We start from the raw sequence: 7,006 nt of genomic DNA on the forward strand, positions 1-7,006 counted from the left end.
TTCACATTGTTTATACCGCATCAATCAAAATAAAGCCACATAGTCATTAACATAAAGAGGAAAAAGTAGATTGGAAAGATCATACCATGCGGTCTTCAATATCCTCATGTCTCGGATGTGGCGTAGTCGATCAATGTGAACAAGGATAGAACAAACACAATATATACAACAATATATACAAGACTACACTATAAAGGAAATGAACTTGTTTTTGGTTTTTCAATTTTTCAATTTTTTTGATTTTTTCGAAATTTTTGATTTTTTTGGATTTTTTTGAATAAAAGTTAAGTTAGAATTTCCTATCCCCACACTAATATGGACATTGTCCTCAATGGCCAATATGATAGGAAATTATGCAAGTATGATGCATGAATTCTATACTAAATGCAAGCTATACTAAGCTACACTAAATGATGCATGGGTTTTTGTTTATGACGGAGAGCGTAATTTAGATTACCTCCCGTTGCGTATACATGTACTTCCCCAAACCAAGATAGACATTATTTCTAATGTCTTAAATTTTGGGGTAGTTCATACACACAAGATGCAATGCATGAGACTATATATTGTCATTTTGGATTTTTCAAATGGGAACAATAAAAAGAACACCTCAATGGGGCCGAGGTGTTAGTCCTACGTGTTGCTAGGACTCTCCAAACTATGATCAAGATAAAATAAAGAAAACAAAGAAAGAAGTAGACAAACCTCAAGAGGGTAGGAGCCTCCAAAGTTTGCTAGTCATCCACCATATCAGCATTATCATCATTTTCCTCTTTAGAAGCGGAATCATCTCCACTCCTCTCTTCACTTCCTTGCTCACTTCCTTCATCATCTTCATTAGCCTCTTCTTCCTCATCTACCTCTTCATCAATGCCCTCATCATCAACAACCTCATCATCGACATTCTCATCTTCACCCGGTCTTTCACCACTAGATGTGCTTGGAAAGAATACATCCATATCCGCCCAACTAGGCAAAGGACATGATGGATCAAGTAGTCCTTGCCTAGCTAAATGAAGGAGGGGTGGATATTGGGCCAAGTATGCATCTACTCGATCATTATAAGCTTGTTTGTGTATCTCTTGCATGAGTAGAGTCATGTAGTCATTGCCTACTTCAACATCTTTGGGTTTGAACTCTTGATATTTGAATGGATAGGGTGGTGTGACAATGGAGGAGGAGGGCTCTTCAATCTCGCCCCTTTGTTGACGGATGATGTACTCGGCATCCTTTGAGAGTGGAAGAAGGTAGTTTGTTCGATGAGCACTTAATCGGCATATCTTGGAAGCCAAAGTGAAAGATCTAGCATCATTGGTTAGCCACCCATAGTTGGTGTCAAGAGAATTATGCTTGACCCACTTGTACTTGTAAATCATGGCATCCATGTCAATGAGATGACCCCCTTTGATCGCCACATAGGTGTTGTCCTTGTTGAAATTTGCGTCAAAGTGCTTGGCCAAGAGAGTAACTAGACCTCCATTTACAATATGAGCGGTGCCTTCCTTACCACAATCAACATTGAGCCATATTTCCACCAAAAGCCTTAGAGCATTGTAAGGCTTAGTGAATTCCCTTCCGACATTTAAGGCCGACTCAAGTAGAACACAATCGAGCTTTGTAAAGTGATTAGTGCCTTTTCTTTCAATTATAGTATTCCTGATGACCTTGTGCCACACTCTAATGCCCGGATGGTGGACTAATAGAGCGCGACAAGCATGAAAGCTCACAAATTTCTTCCCGGAAATCGCCTCCCAAAGAGGAGCGGGGTCATAATTTTCGGGCATCTTGTGATAATAAGGTGTATCACTAAGGCCTAATGCTTTACTCAAAACATCAAAGGTGACGCGCCTATTCACATTGGCAAGACGAAACTCGATGTATTCTCTAGTCTCTACCTTAGTCACTTTGAATGAACTAAAGAATTCCAAGGTAAGGGAGGGGTATGTCAATTCTCTTGTAGTAAACAATTTTCCCAACCCCATGGCTTCAAAGAAGGCTTTTGTTTGTTCAAGGACACCGAATTTGTTCAAGGCATCTTCACATATGAATTTGGTGGGCAAAATGGCTTTCTTAGCATACTTGGCAAATGTATCCCTATGGGAGTCGGAAATGAAAATTACCTCCGGATAGTTTGATAGTTGAGCGATTTCCGTAGTTGTTGATGTTGTTGCTTCCAAGGGAGGATCTTGTTGTTGTTGAACTTCCAAGTTTGTATTAGCAACCACCATAGCCATTGAAGCTTTATTTGCTTGAAGGATTTGTTGCCTTTTTGAGAGTGTCTTTGCCTTGAGTGCCTTTGTTGCTCCTTTTGTTCTTGCCATTGTTGATTATACCAAGAAAAGATTGAAAATCTTCAATTTCTAATTATACCCAAATCGATTTTAAGATGAAAGGATTTGTCTTTGTATTTGAAAAATCGACTCAAAGGTTGAATATTTTGGTGCTTGGATTGATTATTGTTGCAAATGGAGTGATTAATTGTTGTTGTAAGGAAGTTTGAATTTGATTTTGTTGAATTTGGTTGAGGAAATTTTGTTTTTGGTGATGGAGAGGATGAGGGTTTTGGGGTTTTGGGGTTTATGGGTAGTGTTTGAATGAATGAATGAATGAAATGAATATGGGAAGGTGTATTAAAACACCCGAAAATTTCAAAACTGCAGAGGGAAGACGAGCGGATTCCTGTCGGGACGCTCGGATTCTGCTCAATTTGTCTTCAGGAAAACTCGCCTAAAGACGAGCGTCTTTCAGTGAAGACGAGCGGATTCTGCAATTCAGGACGAGCGGATTCCCTTAAAGACGAGCAGATTCTCTTACAGCGACTTTGCTTAATCTGCACTGGCAAAAAGACGAGCGTCTTTTTACAAAGACGAGCGTCCAGTTTCAGACGAGGGTCTTCTCAGCTTGGACGCTCGGATTCTCTAACAGACCAAATTTTTCAATTTTGCAGCTCATTTGGATGGACGAATTCTTCCACAGACGCTCGGATTCCAATAAGACGAGCGGATTACCTAGAAGCCGCTCGGATTCCGCCTGGTATACCCGGATTCAGGTCCATCTGTGCACTTGCATATCCCGTGTCATTTTCATTCTTCAAATCCCGTGTTCTTCATTGTAGGGGCACTACAAAGGCATGAATAGCCTAGGCAATTGCTATCCCCACACTAAGTTAAAGCACTACACATCAATAAAATCATTAGTCCCTCCCTCACTTCTCTCAAAAATGATAAATATCTTGATCAAGGCATAAAAATCCAAAAATGACAAAAATGCAATGTAAGAATTAAAATGCAAGTTAGGGAGTTAGAAATATTTACAAATGGTGGTTTGGAGAGGACTCCACCAAACTCTCATCCTTAATGAGATGTCATGGGGGCATGTCCAAGATGTTGTTGATGTTACTCAACACCTTGAAGAAGTAGTCAAAAGCTTGTTCATTGTCATGATAAAGATCCTCAATAGATCTTTGCACTTGTTGTCCTTCATGTTGGTCTTGATCGATAGCATTGCCAATATAGGGATTGAAAATCCCTTCAAATTCATCGTCCCAATGACCGCAAACTTCATCTACTTGGTCATTAAAAATCTCTTGAGTTGATAGAGACAACTCTCCCACTTTCTTGTTTTGGCCAATGAGGCCATCCTCTTCAATTGTCATGGGTGAGCTTTTCAAGCTCTCTTTGTTACAATTCTCTTGATCTTTTGGTGGAGCATCATCAACTTTCTTCTTCCATTGGAATTCCGACTTCTTCCTATCATCCTTCCGGCTATAATGATCAACCATAAAACATGGTTCATGCAAACGGGGAGCTCTCATGGTCTTGTCAAGATTGAAAGTTATGCTCTCATATCCCACTTCTAGAGTGATCTCTCCATGCTTCACATCTATCACCGCACCCGCGTTGTGCAAGAAAGGTCTACCTAGAATGATTGGAATATTGGAGTCTTCTTCCATGTCAACAATGACAAAGTCCACCAGGATGAAAAATTTCCCAACTCTTACGGGAACATCTTCCCATATCCCTAATGGTGTCTTCGTCGATCTATCGGCCATTTGGAGTGTGATATTGGTACATTTAAGCTCTCCCATCCCTAGCCTTTTACTCACCGAATACGGCATAACACTCACACTAGCCCCTAGATCACATAGGGCTTTGTTGATCGTGGTGTCGCCAATGGTACACGGTATTGAGAATCTTCCCGGATCTTTAAGTTTTGGAGGTGAACTCCCTTGAAGGATTGCACTACTCACCTTAGTGAAGGCGATAGTCTCAAGCTTCCGGATCGACTTCTTTTTCGTAAGGATGTCTTTCATGTACTTTGCATAGGCCGGCACGTGAGTGATTAATTCCGTGAAAAGAATCGAGACTTCCAAATTCTTCACAATTTCCATGAATTTTCCAAGTTGGTCATCAAATTTGGGCTTGGCTTGACGACTTGGAAAAGGAAGTCTAATCACAATGGGTTCCTTCTCCTTGGCCTTGTCTTCACTTTTCTTTGAAACTTCTTCTTTTGATGGTTCTCCATCCTTGGAGTTTTGTACAACTTCTTCTTTGTCACTAGCTTCCACAACTTCATCCTCAACTTGCTTCTTCGGTGCTTCATACCTCGTACCACTTGTCAAGTGAATGGCACTAACCGTTTCATGTCTTGGGGGATTACTTTGAGGTGGTAATTGCCCCTTTTGTCTTTGTGAGCTTGAAGATGCTAGTTGAGTCAATTGGGTTTCCAACATTTTGGTGTGGGCTAGGATGTTGTTGATGGTGATTTCCTTTGCTTGACTATCCTTTTGCATTTGAGTGAAAAACTCTTGTTGATTCTTTTGCATTTGGAGGACCGCTTTTTTAACATCAAAACCTTGGTCATTTTGTTGATTGTATGGAGTTTGATTTTGGTAACCTTGGTTTTGGTTGTAAAAGGGTCTTTGATTTTGGTTTCTCATGGGAGGTGGGGTATATGTTGGTTGAGGGTTTTGAACATTTTGGCTTTTGTATGAGAGATTTGGGTGGAATTTGGTGTTTTCATTGTAATAATTTGAATAAGGGGTACCACTCTTGTATGCTTGAAAAGCATTTACTTGTTCATTTGTTCCCCTACATTCACTTTGGTCATGTCCCAAAGTTTCACAATTCTCACATATCCCACTTCGGATTGATGAAGATGCCGTCATGGCATTGACATGTTGCTTTGGTGATTTTGAGGCTTCTTCAAGTCTAGCCATAGCTTTTTCGAACTTCAAATTGATGGTATCAATGTGAGCACTAAGTTGAGCACCCAATTGAGTAATAGAGTCCACTTCATGCTTTCCTCCTCTAGTAGCCTTGCGAGGTCTACTATATTGTGAATTATGGACCGCCATTTCCTCAATCTTGTTCCAAGTTTGATTATCGTCAACTTCGGTGAACATACCATTTGATCCCATGTTGAGAATATTTCTTGAGTCTTCATAAAGACCATTCCAAAATTGTTGTACCAAAAACCACTCGCTAAGTCCATGATGAGGACATGAGCGACAAATTCCCTTGAATCGCTCCCAAGCTTCATACAAAGATTCTTCATCTCTTTGCTTAAAGCCCGTAATTTGAGCTCTTAGCATGTTAGTCTTTTCCGGTGGGTAGAACTTTTTGTAGAAAGCTAGAGCCAACTTCTTCCAAGAGTCAATTCCGAGAGTAGCCTTATCAAGGCCTTTCAACCATTGTTTTGCGGTGCCAATTAGAGAAAAAGGAAATAAGACCCATCGAATTTGGTCTTGAGTTACACCGATTTGAGAAATCGCATCACAATAGTCACAAAAAGTCTCCATGTGAGAATGAGGGTCTTCACTAGGCATCCCCCCAAATTGGCTTCTTTCGACTAATTGGATAAATGCGGATTTGGCAATAAAGTTTCCGGTTAAGTGTTGTGGTGTGGGAGTACCATTGGGTAGGTTCTCCTCGGTTGGTACGGAATGTGATGAAAATTTAGGCATTGTGGGTTGATTTTGTGTTGGATTTTGTGTTGGGTTCCCCTCACCTTCTCTTTCAAAAGGGTTGACGAACTCAATAGTGTTTGGTTGAATATCTACAACCTCACCAATACCTCTCAAAGTTCTTCTAGCAAGTCTTCGATTGTTTGTCAAAGTCCTTTCAATTTCGTGATCAAAGGGTAACAAGTTACCTTGTGATCTTCTAGACATGCAAAATATCAAACAACTTGAAAATAATTAGAACAAACCTTGAGGAGTTTTACTTCCCCAAGGCAAAGAAAGACATAACTAATAACAATCTAAGAAAATCTAAATCAAGTTAACACCGTCCTCGGCAACGGCGCCATTTTTGGTCGGACTCTCTTGAGAGGTTTAGTTTTCGTTACTTGTCGTTAGGAGCACCTAGACCAAAACAATATTTATAACTCCACAAACAACTCTACAATTAGTAAAGAGGCAAGTAAAGGTCGGATCCCAAGGGACGGGTATTGAAGTGAGATTTTCAATTGCAACTAGCGGTGTCTAGGGTTGTCACAATTTGGGGTTTGAATAGAAGATCACTAAACTAAATAGCAATAAAAGTAAACAAGCAAGATGATTAAAAACGGATGTAAATAATTGATAAATGGCACTAGGGTGTCATGGGGTCATAGGGGATTCATGGGAATTGATCATACAAACATATTCTTAAATCGTAAGCAAGCAATTATTGTTGTGATGGATCGAGTTGGTTTATATCTTACAATCCTAGGAAAGTTTGGGTCCCGGAGCCGAATCGATTAGATTGTACAACACCTACAAGTCGACTTAATCTTTCCTACTCAACTATATGCATGGTCTAATGAGACTCGAGTTGGTTTATGTCTTACAAGTCTCATTGAAAAGATAGGTGATGGGTAAAAAATGCAAGGATTCATAGGCTCGCATTTCATCAAACATAACATGTGCATAAGTTGAGATCACAACAAGCAAGCAAATAAACTATGAAAACATATTAATTTAAGCATGAATCATCCCCATGTTGGTTTCCCCTAATTACCCATT

The 7,006-nt window shown here is 40.0% G+C and overlaps 1 non-coding gene across 1 annotated transcript; it reads left to right on the forward strand.

The window, feature by feature from the left end:
• Window positions 1-5,486: 5,486 nt before the first annotated feature.
• On the forward strand, window positions 5,487-5,593 carry LOC141593439 (small nucleolar RNA R71). The gene has a single exon (XR_012521521.1). It is a non-coding gene; the product is annotated as a small nucleolar RNA R71 (small nucleolar RNA).
• The last annotated feature ends 1,413 nt before the right edge of the window (window positions 5,594-7,006 follow it).

This window comes from Silene latifolia, chromosome 7, assembly GCF_048544455.1.
Source record: "Silene latifolia isolate original U9 population chromosome 7, ASM4854445v1, whole genome shotgun sequence".
Classification (NCBI taxonomy): domain Eukaryota; kingdom Viridiplantae; phylum Streptophyta; class Magnoliopsida; order Caryophyllales; family Caryophyllaceae; genus Silene; species Silene latifolia.